A 15,683-nucleotide genomic window follows, 5' to 3' on the forward strand; every position below is an offset into this window, starting at 1 on the left:
TTTGTTCATGCATGAGACAGGGTCCAGGATTCCAGAACACATTTTCCCAAGTAACATTTTATTTTTCTCCTACCCCTTACAGGTTCCCTTTCTTGCTCCCCATGCAAGATTCCTAGCCCTGCAGGCAGCCAGTGGATGGAAGCAAGTGTGGCCAGTTCAACAGTGCTGCACCCTAATGGCAAAAGGGAAAGATTTGCCAGAAATTGGTAAACATCAGGGACACACATCATCTGCTAAAATGCAGCAAAGGCCGAAAGAGTCCTGTGTCAGTTGTTGTGGGAATAGATGTTAATGTTTCCACTGCAGATCTGCTCTTTATTGGCAGCTTGTTGAAATAAGAGAACTGGTCTACTGGAGCTGGAGTTCATCCTCGATGAGAGGAAGATGAAACATGGGGGCTGGCTCAGCTTCTCCGTTTGGAAGACTCAGGAAGCGGCTTCTTACATTTCTGTACTTTCCAAGCATTTATAGGACTGTAAGAAGAAATGCACCATAGAAAAATCGATAGATATTATATGAAACCACTGACTAACCAAACCAAACATCGCCTCCCTGACTCAGTGCTGAGTGTTTGATGCTAAATCAAGCATTTTGCTGTGTAAGATACTTACTCTTGATGTTTTTAGTCAGTATCTTTGTTTAGACCATTTTTTCTGAGTCATCGAAGTGACCTCACTACTGCTGTGGTTTAACACTAAGCACCACACAGCCAGTCACCAACTCATCCATCCAGTGGGAAGTGGGAGAGAATCAGAAAGACAAAGTGAGAAAATTTGTGAGTTGAGATAAAGGCAGATTAAAATAAAATAAAAAAAAAACAAACCCAAAAACCAAAAACACACAATAAGGAGGAAAAGAAACAAAACCCAGAAAAACAAGTGATGCAAAAAAACCCATTTGCTCACCATCAGCTGACTAATGCCCAGCCAGAACTTGAGCAACAGCAGCCCTGTCCAGCCTTCATCCTCTGCAGTTTTATTGCTGAGCACAGAGTTATATGGTGTGGGATATCTCTCATAGGATTTCCATTCCTTCCTATGAGGCTGAGCGGGAGCAGGGTTATCTCTGCTTCCTAGGTGAGCCCCGTGAGTTCTTTTTTGTTTGTATCTGGTTTAACAACTAAATTGTGTCATCAGACGCCTGCTCAGCACCTTTTCTATCCAGGTGGTGATTCTTGTTCAAAGTCTGAAATGTATCCATTTTCCCAGGCCCAAAAGTTTGCAAGTGGTGTTTTCCTTCTTTAATAATTTTCTTCCCTTGAAAATTAGCATCAGAAGATTTTGAATAGTGCTGGGCTTTTCCTGAGTGTTTGGATAAAGAAGAAGTAAGCTAGAGGACTCATACCCTCTGCTTTGCCCCAGGGGACAAACCATCACTATTGGGATCCAAAGCCACCTTGCGTAAGTCTTGCTGTGATGGAATCAGGGATCAGAGCAAAATGGATAGAGCTGGGGCAAACTGCAGAAAGGATTTATGGAACCTGCTCTGCTACTGCTGCAAAGCTCAGAGAAGAAAAAAGAAAATGTCCCTGAAATTGCTTACCATCTGCGTACCTGTTGCAACAATAACATACCTCAATAGAGAGACAGGCAGCCTGTGCTTAAGATTTCACTGGACTACGTGCAAGGGTTTGAGTGGATTTTCTTTAAAATTTGGCAGAGTTTTCAATACTCAGTAGATTGACCTGTATTTCCTTGGAATTTTTCAGGCTATATAATGTGACTTGAACAAACAGATAAATTTGATGCGACTCATTGCTTTTAAATTCTCTCTTTCCATACTGTCCATTTTGTCTGGACATGAAATTGATTCACCTTTTTCTTTATTTTTCCCTGTTTTTCTTCTTTTGTCTGCTGCTTGAAGGCTTCATACTATGACAAATCTTCCTGAACAAGAAAAGATTGGCTTGCAATCCTGTCACAGACCAGCAAAATAATTCAGATTTTAGTAAACAGGCTCATTTCCCTTATATGGGATAATGCACCTTTCAAAAAAGAACCCCATATGATTGCACCACTGCCAACATCAAATATCTGAAAACTTAGGATCAGTCACTCCAAAACCTTTATATTGCCTTCAAAATAGGATCTTGTTAAAAATAGGAAACCCCTAGCTCTTTTTCTGCCTGTTATTATTTGAGCCTTGAATGTTCCATCAAGCTGTCTGTCCTTTGCAGGTATGAGAGAAAGAATCTTGCCTTAAGAAGATAAAAGAAGACTAAACTGAGACAACCATATGTTTCAAGAGACCTTGAGGTCTACACAAAACTCAGAGTATCAGAGGGCTCATGTTAGGATGAGGCTGAGCAAGTCTGAATTCTTTATTCCAGGTAATGGGGTGAAAAAAAAAGAAAAGGAAAAAGGTGGAGGGGAAGAATACTCATGTTTTTTGCCTTTTCTATGGCAAACTGTACCTGAACCTGATACAAGTGTGCAACTGCCTGCAGCAGGGTGAAATGAAGTACAAGTGATCGAATGGAAGAGACAAAATCAAAAGAGTTCTGCTGGGTAGATTGAATGGGTGTGCTGCTCTTCTTGATGATTATATTTGAAAAAAATATCGCAGAGGCACCAAGCAGATGAACAGCATTTCGCACTTAGCTCCCAGTGTATTAAAATCTGTAGTCAGATTTTTTTTGCTTGCAAGAACAGGATCTACATCCTCAGTACACTTCTTGTGAGACTGGTGGCTCCTTCTTCAGTGCCAGAAGTTCCCACTAAACAGTAAAGATTCGGTTGAAATCTAGCTGGGGGGTCAGATCAGCAGCACAGAAGAAGAAACCAACTCTGTGTTGCTTGGACCTGTCCCTGGAGGGGGATTTGAACATCAGACCTTTAATTTGAGTGGGAAGCAGGAGCTGGAGGCAAAGCCCTCTGGGGCAGGAGCTGCCAGTGTTGTGCTTTTGGGTGCTGGAGAGCAGGTTGGTACCAGGACAAGTGCCATCCATTCCTTCCACTCTGAGTTCCTTCCTTTCTTTTTCCTTCCTTACTTGATATTCATCTTCTGTCTCCTGACCCTGTGCTCTCTCTCTGCAGTGCAGGCTGACTCTGATCCATGAGCATCCTCCTGCAGGACTTGCCTCACCTTTTCTCTCCTGCACCCTCCAAACACCATGCAGACTAGCTGGCCTAACGCTTGCCTTTGAATTTTCAAGAAACACACTTCTTGGGAGCACAGGTGAAGGAAGAGGAAAAGTAGAAGGGGAAAAATTGGCTCCTTCTTTACCCTTCCTCACCGAACAGGCTAGAAATTGAGCTGTGAGGTTTTGGGAGCCTTTGTTTCCAATGCATTGTGCTGGGTTTTGAACACGAACCTGGATTAAATTCCACTGATGACTGTTTTTCCCAGAACGCCTGGGAACAAAATGAGGCCAGTATAATGTCATCCACCACGGTTTCATGGGTGCTGGCTGCAGCCCTATTAGCGTGTTCTGATCCCCTCCCTTAGAAAGGGCATAATGTAGCCCTAAATGGAGGAAATGACGCAAAAATCCTTTAAAATTGTGGATGTTATTTAATGTCTTTCTAGTATGGATTATCTTAGCTTGTCTCTGAAATTCCAAACTTAGCAGAAGACAAAGAAATTAGAAGAGTATGTGCACACTAATTAGCAGGCACTTTGAGTTTTACAATCTAAACTAGAAATAACAATGCATACACAGAGAATGAACAAAATGGCAATGGTAACCCCCAAACAGCCATTTTTACCAGCATCTAAGTGAGGTCAGAATTTGTTTACTGAAACATAAGAATGTTATAATTAAACACAAAAAGTAATGCTTCAGATTTGTCTCTGACAAGAAGTAATGACCTCTGGATACTAGTGTATATCAAGAAATAGTATTTAATACTCTAGGAACATTAATGTTTTATCTTTTATTGCAAACGCTACTTGAATCATTTTGTAAAGCTGATATCATGAACTAAACATACAGAGAAATAAAGATTTTTTTTTCCAGGAAGATAAAATTTCTATTCCTTCATGTTATTACAAAAGATTTGAAAAACAACATGTTCTGGCCTTAAGTATCAGACTTGTGTTTTGCCTTTTGTTATCACTTACAATAGCACTGCTGCTTGAATACCCAGCCATATCAAATGTAAGTTATTTGTATATCTCTATCCTCTCAGGAAATCTTGACCTTGAAATAGAATAAATATGTAACATGTTCATAGCTAACACCACCAGTGCTAAAAACCATAGACATTGAACAAAAACATGCAGAAGATGAGCTTGTGCAGTGCTATTTGACTCATTGTTGCAAAATGAGAAATTACAGTTTAAATGTTTTGCTGTCTTTGAATGACCCTTCATTTGTAATTGATTCAGCTCGGTAGACTGCAACTCTAAAACCATCGAGATAGGGAACACATTCGTCCTGTGTTTAGAGTATGCTTCAGTCACTCTACCAAAATCAAACTGCACAGGATGGGACCTTCTCTGTGTGAGTGCTTTGGTAATGTGCCAGATTAACTCAGAGTCTGAGAGGACTTGTTATTCAGGCTGAGATTTTTAGAAGTCCATCAGGAGCAAATAAATTATATTTAACATTTATTGACCAGCTCCATAAAAAGAAGTGCATTATACGTAAACCAAAACCTATAAATAAGCCCACAATGCAAAAAAAATACAGGGAAATCCCTTAAATGACTACTTGAGGCAACTTTGAAAATTCCCTGTTAGTCATACTTACAGACCAATAAGATAACAATCCATGAGGTACTTGCACTGATAACCAAGGACATGATTGGCTCCAGTCAGACTGGTAAATTTTGAGAAATCTGATTTTTACATGAAGACTTGAAGGGCTGTGCTCCAGTAAGGCCATAGCACAGACCTCTGATGGCAGAAGAGTAGGGTAAAAAAGCCACAGTACATAACATGGGTCCTTCCTTTTGCCACTACCCCAGTGTGAGGATGGGCTGTAGCCTTAAAGGTACCCCAAAGCAACAGACATCAACTTTACTTCAGATTTATGAAAAATGGAGTAAGCAAGATTAGGAGTCAAGGGATCACATCATAATACATTTGACACCTAAAAGGTATAAAAGACCCGCCAAAATTCTGCTTGTTTTAACCAAGAAAGAGGAATCAAATAGACTGGGTGAGGACTCAATAGCTCATCTTCTTTACCTTCCCAGTCACACACAATTGATCTTGGAGACACATGGACTGTTGTGCTTGCGAGCATGTGGGTGTGAGAACACGAGCGAGGGAAATCTGTGCGAGAAGGAGCACGAGGGACTGCCACCAGTTTTCTTTAAAACAAACACCAACCTCATTTCCAAAAGGTCTAGAATTGTGTTTTGTTACATTAATTTTCTTCAAGAGCACTAACACATGAGTTACAAATTAGCTGTTGGACTGAAATGATAAGCACTAATGTGACAAGCTGGGGAAGGTGCCTAGAGGGTTCTTACAGAGCTGCTGAGGGTAGCTCTGATTTTATTTAATTTCTTTAGTGTGATTAGAAAAAAAGGAAGATTAGAAACACACTGATGGTATTTGCAGATTATTTTTTCCCTGGGAAATGTTCCCGTCCTTCGCTGGGGACATCATGTTGTACAGATGTATGATATGAAAGGACTAAAGGAGTCCGGGGAGATAGAAATAAAAACACAAGATTGATCTAGGAAAAACAGAAGGTGCAGAATCTGGAGGAAGGGAGGAAAGCCCAGAACAAGGCAATTCAATGGGGATGATGAATCATTTTGTCCTCCTTGATGATGCACACATTAACAGTGGACAGAAAGTACTCACCGAAACTTTGTGTCCAACAAATACTTCTTATATTATATGACTAATGAAATACTGCAGCTGTCTTACTGATGTTGTGAATAGCAGGAGAGCCACCTAAGCTAGAAAAAAAAGTCCTAATTGAGAAGCACAAACTCAAGAAGGAATCTTATTTGTTAGTTTTGCATTTTTATTTCTAAGAATAGGTAAGACAATGGCAGAGAGGATGGATGCAAATTTTCACAGCAATATACCACGCCAATTAATGTAATTTCGGAAGCCAATTTGCTATTAGATGGGAAAAAAAAAAAAAAAGAAAAAAATAAAGCGGATAAGCTTTGAATAAAGGCATGTGAGAAAAGGGAGTGAGTTTCAATCTTGACCAAAGAGGCAGAGATGAGCAGGGCAAAAGGACCAAGGAGCTAGTGCTTGGCTCCCTGGGCAGCTCCGCTCTGAGAAAGAGAATTTCAGAACACTGCTGTGCCCCCCGGCGTCATTCTGCAAGGTTGCTGGTGATGACCAAAAGAATTAGATTCAGCACACCTGACTGCAGATATCAATATGCGGATTTCTACTCAGAGGCAGCTATATAAACTGCTTTTCGTAGGCAATACAGGGAATAAATTATTTCTAGGATGAGTCAACTCCTCGCAATGTGGGTGGGTAAAACAGGGCAAAATAGGTCATCTGTAGCATAAAAATGTGACAGAGACAAAGTACTCATGGCTAAAAGTAATGGAATAACAAAATGTGTGAATAAAAGCAGCAGCCTGCAGTAGAAAGAAAAAAGGAGTTTTAACATAGGAAAACATGGAAGACTGGGGACAACCTTCAGGGATAGCAATGAAATCCCGTTGAAGACAAGATAAAGTATTAGAGAAGGAAGAATCAATCCTCCACTGTTGGAGCTGTACAGCTGGGTGTAAGTCACACAACTGAGCCAGACACTTGAGTGACTGTGATTGTGCGGTCTGATGGAGGGTCGGCTGCGCTGGGCTCTGGTTGCCCCTGCTCCAGCCAGTGTATCATCTTCAGCAGAGTAACAGCCTTCAAAGAGGCCAGCAAAGAAGCAAATCTAGCAGGCACAACGAGGTGAATGCACTAGCCTTTGGGGCTGCACATTCAGATCCCCTCAGGAATCTTGCTCCTCTATTCCAATTAAAAAGGAGACAACTCTTTCAGTCAAGTTGTCTGCCTAGCCCTGTTATTTTGTGCAATTTGCACAAGGATAGTATCACAAAAACTGGTACTGCATTTTTCAGCAAATTTACTGCTCATTAAAATTATATATTTGAGCAAGTGGAAATAGCAAAGTTCAAGTTTGTTTTCTCTTACTCATGATTCATCTATAAGTATGCAAATAAATTAGGCAGTCACAAGAGACCGTCAGAGCTACCAGATGCAGTGATTCCGAAGAGTTTCTTAGTCAGGGCTACTGGAGAAAAGAATTGCAAAACTGGGTCATGAGAAGGAGAAACCCAAAAAAATATCAAAGTTCTCAGCTACCAGGAGGTTGCAAACAATAAAAGAGTACTTTTTTTAAATTAACATTGTCTGACACATCCTATATTGTACCACAAAGCTTCAAACAATTGTGACAATAGGCTTTGCTTTGTTAAAAATAACTTGTCCCTGACTTCTCTCTCAAGTACTCCTGGAGTAACTACTGAAGTCAATACAGTTATATTCCAGCCACATCCCCTTCAGACTCCAGCCTTTTGACTCTACTATGCAATGGATGGAGAGTAAGGAAACTTGCCCTTTTCTGAAAAGAAAAATGAAACATATGATGGAAAAGAAATGAGATGTGGCAAGAATTAATTTTAAAGAAATTATTGCCAGAAAGAAACTAACCTTGAAAGAAACATGTGAATATCGATTATTTAAAAGTATAAAGCTTCCATGTTATCTCTCATAAAGTCACTTTGAGAGGGACTTTATCATGTAGGTGGATTTTTTTTTTTTTTTGTACTGCATTCAAACACTCAGAGAAAGTCTCAGTCACACAGAGCATCAAGTCAAGTCCTAGACCAATGGAAAAGGCACATTTTCTCCCAGTGCCCCAACAAGATCTTGGCTCCACAAACAACAAGCATAAGGAACATCGTCTCCTAAGTCCCCATGGCAGCTTCTGTCTGTTAGAAGTCATATTTCATCAAGCTGCTGGCTGAGAGTCAGCCATACCATCTCCTCACCTTGTACATGCCTCTCGGGCTACGGGAGAGAGAGAGAAAGCCGTTTCTGATCCAGTTTTCCAGGCTGGTTGAACATAGCTAAGCTGGATTAAAGGTGAAAGAACACAAGCAGCATCTACCAAACCTGGAGCCCATCCAGAAGCTATACATCAAATGTAACTATACACTGGGGAGGAGTGCATGCCAGAGAGACATGGCTTGCGATGCTCCCTTCCCTCTCCAGCCTGTCTCAGCACATGGAGCCCCCCTAGCACAGCACATCCCTTCCACTGCAAAAAGGGCTGCAGAAAAATGTCCATACTTCCTGCTTTCAAGACAATTTAGAGGCCCTTTAAGCAACTCATGCAGTCATTGAGCAGTCAAAACAAATCCATCCCTCTAAAAAGGCTTTTACTCTTAAGTGCCACTTGCTCTTTGACTCCTTCTCTCACTCCTTCATCCTTTCTGTGGGTTTCTTACAACAAGTGGACATGCAGCTGGATTTGGAATAGAAACATACTTTGCAACTGCGTAGCCTTCGTGGTCACAAAACTGTTTTCTCCTGGACTATGACTTGATCTCCTCAGCTCTCTGGCACAAAACCAAGAGAGAGAACATCCGTGCGCACAGATGACAAGGAAAGCAGGAGGCTTAACAATAGAAAGTAACAGAAAAAGGAAAACACAATCACAGAGAGAAGAAATTTAATATTGATTCAACGAGTTGCATTTAAAGTTAAAGAAAGAAGCAAAAACAATGATCATGTTGTCATTGCAATGGTGGCCACTACCAGGTCTCTACCCTTTTTCCGTATGCACGCAGCTCCGTGAGGTCACTAGAAGTTATGTGTGCATATAACGACAGAAAGTTTTGAAAGTGAAGAGCTTTACCTAAAATTAATTTCGATAACTAATCTAAAGATAGATGTTATACCATACAAAGAATAACACCCATTGTAAAACTTGGTGGAAAACATTTCCTGTGGAAAAAAAAAAAAAGAGAGGTGTTTACCTATGCATCTCTAGAGCTGTTGACTTGAAAACAAGAAACAAAGGAGCTTTATAGTGCAATAGTAAATTTAAGCTGGCAGATGTTTTTTGACAGTTTACAGTGTGGCTATGGGTTGTCTTATGCAAAGTATTCCACAACACTCTGCTTAAAAGTAATGGTCCAGAACAGTCTTGTTGGCCAATGAAAGGAAAAAATATGTGTCTGACATGGAGACACTGGATTTTCTTTTTCAGTAAAAGACCGAAATGCTAGAGACATTCCAATTCCCTGCTGAGGACTAAGCATTTTGGAAGAGCAGCTTTTAAAGTAAAATTCAATAATAATATAAAAAGACAGAAGGTAAAAAGTACATGTGGAGGGAACAATGTCTAAAAAGAAAACACTACCACTTTTTAATTCAACTGTTTTTAAACTGGTAGAGATAGAATGATATGTTAAAAAATATCCCAAGACCCACATCCTCGGGTATGCTAGAGCAAAATTATGCATGTTTTCTAGCTAAGCCTTGGGATGCCACCATAGTCTCAGGTGGTGCATCACAGGTGACCTCACAAGACTCAGAAACAAGCCCTGGGAAGCAAGGGCTGTCACCCAGCCAGGAGAAGCAGGATCCCTGCCTTTGGCAATGCCTTAGTCTTGCCACAACAGCGATGAATCATGTAGTCAGCTCAGCGTAATGATTATCTGAAGGCTTTCTAATGCAACGAAACAATGTGGCATGACTGGGGTCTGCACTGCTCAAAAGAGTTCTGCAGTCTAGATCACAAACATGTCTATAAGCGCAGATGGGCAGTATGTACTCTCTATAGCTGTTACTTAAAATTTGATTCTAGTTTTTTCCCAGCCATATCCATTCCCATCTGTATGTCTTCTAGGGCAAGAATCTAAGCCACGCTGGGCTTTGGATACAAAAATCCCTAATAGCTGAGAATGAAGCCCTTCTCTTACAGGTAACAAATGTGGACATTGATTGGCAAAGGAAGGTCAGACATCTTTCTGTGCCTGGAAAGCAGTCATAGCATTCCTGATGCTAAGTAAGAGCCTGTTAGTCTTGCTGTGGTGACAATATGACTGATTTTCCATTTTCACTCTGACAAACTATGTAAACGAACATCATATGCAGTTATTCATACAAAAGGAAAAAGTTGTGTTAACTACTTAGCTTGTGTGATGGAGCAGGCTTCTGCCAAATATTTGATGTTCGTATGTACAGTTTGAGAGCTTTTATCCTCAGCTTTCTGCTACATAGAAACCTATCAGGTTTTCTCATGGGCTTTTAGTTATTCAAAACAATTTTAAGAATTGAGATCAACTGGGTTTTTTATTTAAATTTGAGATTATTGCAAAATGAAATTTCTCTCTCTCAGAAGATTTTGATACTTCTCCTGAATCCAGATCATTTATCAAAATATCAGGAGTTATGGTGAAATTTCTGTCTCTGAAAAAAACCCTGACATTTGATACTTGCTTTACATCTGTATTGAAACAAAGAGGAGATTTGTGGGAAAGAAAATTCAACTCCTGATAATGTCAGGCTCTAATCAGCAATATACCTAGCAGGTGGCAGAGAAAAATGTGGGCAAGAAACACCTCTAAGGTGTTTCAACAAGATTTGCTCAAGAGAAAAAGATGCCAATAAAAAAAAAAAGTTTTCTGCTGAAAATGATAAGGTTTAACCCAGATTTTAACTTGCCAGTTTTAATTACTGTATAATATCTATCAATGACTCTATCTAGTTAAATGTAGATAATTGTAGGAAATATACAATGAAAACACGGAAAGATCAACAAAACTAGATGAAAGAAATTGGATTGGTGATTGAAATTCACCCCAGCTCTGACGCTTAGTTATAGATTTTACTGTATAAGCAATAATTCTTCTGATTTTCCAGTAAGAGTCACTGCATACCTAAACCCCTTCCTCCAGACTTCTGGGTCACGGATTCCTCTGAGATGCTAGCTCTAATTTGTCTCCAAATTCACTTCCACAACAGTTTATTCAAGGTCCATGATGTGAAGTACGGGACCATTTTTCTCTAGCTTCTCTCGCAAAGCCCTACCATGGGCCTCAAGTGGTGTGAACAGCCAATCTAAGGCTACTGAGTAATATTAACTTTAAGGCAATAACCATTCTTGTAAGCAAAAGTGCAGCAAGGCACCGAAGTGCCCCCACATGTTAGAATTTCATTATCAGAAAAAAAAAAAGCCATTTCAGTGCTCAAAAGAATATAAACTTTCAAATGACACTTCATTGAGGGAAGAATGGGAACCTGCTGCACTTGGTTTGTCATCCCCTCTCCTCCCCCAAAGGCAGTTGCCAAAACAGCACAGCCGAAAGCACGCTGGATGTTGAATCATGTTTGAATCAGCAAAGATTACATCTACTGAACAGACTGCATCTTTTTAGTATGGAGCTTTTACATTTGCCCATCTACAGAAAACACTTCGTGCTCCACAGGAGGAAGAATTTTTTTGCTTTCTCACTGCATTTCATGTAGATGCATCTGAGCGCCTTTTCTGTGGTCTTCTTAATAGGATGTGCATGCTATGTTCAGCCATGTAATTTCTTCCCCTTTTAATAACCATTTTTACATAAATAGTATTGAATGTCGATTTTTAAAAAATCATTCACCAAAACATACCTCTTGTTTTAAAAATAGAGGTAAGAGCCACAGTCTTATTAGAAAAGGAAGAAATACCTGAAAACAGAGTATTTCTCATCTGTGTAGAAGAGGATTCAGAATTGAACCTTGTTTTCTAAGTAGCCAAGAAAACAATTCATATAAGAATTCAGACCTCTGACCACCTCTGAAGGAGAAAGCTAATGGAAACTGCACCTCACTGGGGACATTACTGCATATCATCACCTAACAGTGTCCCTGAGGGAAATGAAACTGAAGAGAAGTAGAACTGCATGTGAGGGAGGTGGAACTGTTCTCGTTTCTCAATCCGCAGCAGAATAGTCTAATTGGATATGCAGCACAGAAAAATGAATAAATACCAGAGGAAAAATATTTTCAAGCTTTGTAAAGGAATGACATGCAGATTAAGAGAAAGGTGAAGTCCTGCATTTCTAGCCATTTCTTATAAATGCAGGATACACAGTGACTTATTCAGAAAACGAAAATGTAGAGAAGCCAGTCTGTTCCAGGGGCTGCACATCCAGCACAGCATTATTCCTTGCAAGGAACAGGCCACAGAGAGCTAAGCATCCAAAGTTCATTGAAAAGCTTCTACAGAAACCAACATTTCTCAGAGGTATAAACACTTCAGACACCTTTTTTCTTTTTTTACAAAGTGGTTGGTTGCTGCAATTCGTAACTTTCCTAGGCATGAAGAGCCTGCAGTTTGCATGCGCTCCTGCTGGCACTCAAACTGTGTCCCGCAGCCTCTGCCACCAAACCCAGCTCTTGCCAGCATGCTGCCAGTGCTGATCAGCTGCCGAAAATGGGATAGGAGGAAGAGGAGATTAAAAAAAAAAAAAAAAGGCTATGTGGTTGGGGAAAGGTTAGGAAGCTTATGGTTGGCATCCCAGTGCTGGGAGAGGGTTGAGAGGCTGCGTAGCCAGAGGTGGGATGCGCAGAGGCGTAGGGATGATATAAAGTCAGGGCTGGCAGCCACCATTGCTGTCAGCAGCCCTGGCCAGAGCTGACACCAAGAGCTCCAGCTGCTGTCCCTGCCAGCAGCAAAGGTTGCTGCAGCAAGCCGTACCCAAAGCAAGATCTGTTTGGAAACCCCCGCTTCATGTAAAATGTATTTCCATTTGATGTCTCCAGGCTACTTTCAGGACAAAGCTTTTTTACTGAAAAAGCACCAAAATGCTATAATGGAAAGCAAGTACTCTTTGATAGGTTTTGCAGTGCAAGCTTTAAAGGCTGTAAGTACCAGAGACTCTTCCCACGGAATTAAATGCAATCCTTATTTCTCACTCTGGGGAAGTCCTGGGCCACAGGTGGCAAAGTGGCAGGACAGACTCCTGCCTGCAGGAGATGGCAGAGCGCGCCCGCTCCTGAAGCACAGCCTGCAGCCCTGTTTGCAGCCCTGCAAGGGAAGACTGTGGAGCTGCGCATCACCCAGGTGTTTTCCGTCTCAAACTCTTTTTTAGCTGCTCTGTGCCCGGTACGCGGGCACAGGGACCATCAGGTTCTTCACCTGCCTGCAACATGGAGCTGCTCTGACTATACATGTATTTTTTACCAGAAATCATAGAATCATAGAATCATGGAATCGTTAGGGTTGGAAGGGACCTTTGAAAGTCATCTACTCCAACCCCCCGGCAAGGAGCAGGGACATCTTCAACTAGATCAGGTTGCTCAGAGTCTCATCCAGCCTGGCCTTGAACGTTTCCAGGAATGGGGTATCCACCACATCTCCAGGCAACCTGTTCCAGCATTCTACCACTCTCATCGTAAAAATCTTTTTCCTAATATCTAATCTCAATCTACCTCCCTCTATTTTAAAACCATTACCCCTTGTCCTGTCACAACAGGCCCTACCGAAGCTTTTTTCCAGAATGTTCCTGAGTGTTTTGAGATTCTACAGAGAGGATGGGATGGAAGTGTCAAGTTTATTCACCTACAAAGCTTGTATCTCATAACTGGACCAATCAGTGATGCTCTCCCTGCCCTCCAGCGACTTCCCAAGGCATGTAGAGCCTGAAGCTGGCACCCCTGTGGGGTGGCACAGCTGGCACAGTGGGTATGGATGTGGAGGGCAGAATGGCTTTCCTCTTCCGTCCTGTGTTAAGTGCTCGCTGAATGAGTTTGACTCCGCAGACTCAAGGACAGCCAGCTCAGTTTGCTTCCTCCAATACTAATACGTAAACAAGTTACTCACTTATTTTTTTCAGTTAATGTTATTCAGAGACAGTAAAATGCTGTAGAGTATTCATTCTGCTTCCAGATGTGGAAACGGAGCATGTATAATTACTAATGTGGGTAGCAGTCCATCTCATAGCCTTACTTAAGCCAGTGAAGGATATTATCTCATTATATCAGCTTAGCAGTCATCTTTCCCTGGAATTTGAAATAAGCAAGGCACATAAAGGAATGATGAAACAACTAATTATAAGGGACATTATTTTAAAAACTGCACAGTAGTCAAAATCCATTAATGGACTATTTTACATCATTAAACTACTTCCAAGAAAGTATCTAGGCTTTTTCAGCATAAACATTTCTGCATTGAAAATGTAACTTGAACTTAACTCTACGGTTAGCTATTTTTTGAAAGAGTATAATATGTGCTTTCATTTACGACAGGGCAAAGATGAGTGAAATTTTTAACTTCATTATGTCTATCATCCAAAGTAATTTAGAAGATAGTCCTGCTACATGGAGACTCTTCCGCACTAGAATGCTAATAATGACTAATGTCTGGGGAAACAGAAAATAGAGCTTCTAGCAAGGACTTGTTTTAGCACATGTTTTAGGATTTTTGTTTGAATAGAAAGTGCTCTTCTAATTCAAAGTTAAAATACTTCTGGACCTTCAGAAACTTCTTGGGTGCATTTTTTAGTTTATAATACAAATAGACTTTGGTTTTATTTTCCAGTTCTCGGTCTTTCAATCCAACCAAACCTCATGCTGAACTTCATTATTTCCAGGAGGAAGTTCTCCTGGAACTGCATGGCTGAGCCCATCTTTTGTTATATCTCTGAAATATTTCAGTCGGCACTCAGTTGCAAGTGAAACCGTTCCACCCAACCCCTAGAAATACGGGAGCCAAAGAATCCTGCTCAGTGGCTCAATAATGCATCCAAAGGGAAGAGAGGTTGCTGTTGGGGGCAGCAGAGGAAGATGTGGACACCAGTTGACTACAGTGAGAGCAGCTCATTTAGGCACAGCTCTTCTCTTCATGTAGCTGCAAGAGTGGGTGAAAAGTCCCTTTCCAACTGGGCTCTTTCTTTGCCAGGTTGTTGGTTCTTCTTGGGAGAAGGAAAAGGTGAAACATTTTGATGAACCCTTTGCTTCACCTTCCTTGGCAAAAAAAGCATCCTGGCAGATCCCATACTTTGCACTGGGCAGTTCATATAAACAAACATATTTGGCAGAGTGAATGACAGAGACCGAAAATGCCGGTTTTTGAGCAAGGATGTGAGGTATGTGCAGGAACAGAAAAGCACAGACACCTGTTGCTCCCAACAGTAATTCAGTATTGCAAACTGTAGTAATTCACTGTCCCCCATCTCCATTTCTTGCATAAAATAGAGGGACTCTGCTTCCATAGATCTGTACTGCACCATTGGTGCTGGAGAGAGCGAGGCACATACGCTGGTTTTACAGCCCTCTTTGAAAGGTATGGTACTGGGGAGTAGTCCAGCTGATGGAGCCTGATCTGGCCTCCGGGATGTCTGACCCATAGCCTTAGAGGTGATGAGAGCTGTTTTCAGAAGAGTCAAATTCCTTCTGCGGCACACAGGTTTCATGGGATGCATACATCCCAACTTACAGCAAACTTTTGAGACCCAGTTTGCAGCAGGAAACTCTTGAATGAGTGGTACCTAGAAACCGAACTAACCGAAATTGGTAACTGAACGGAACCCTTTCCTGGCAAGAGGAATGCACCTGTTACATCAGCACCCCAGGCCATATATATGTCAGTAGCTGGTTGACAAAACCCAGGCCTGAAACAATGCTGCAGAGTGTACTGCTTTGTTAATGGGTTTGGTAGCAGGACCAATAAAGTTCATTGTTGAGTTTCCCTACAAATGGCTTCCTTTGTGCTGCAGCTTTTTACATCAGCTTTTAACTAGACCTACCAG

This window comes from Chlamydotis macqueenii, chromosome 5 (genome assembly GCF_036417535.1).
Source record: "Chlamydotis macqueenii isolate bChlMac1 chromosome 5, bChlMac1.mat, whole genome shotgun sequence".
NCBI classification, from domain to species: Eukaryota; Metazoa; Chordata; class Aves; order Otidiformes; family Otididae; genus Chlamydotis; species Chlamydotis macqueenii.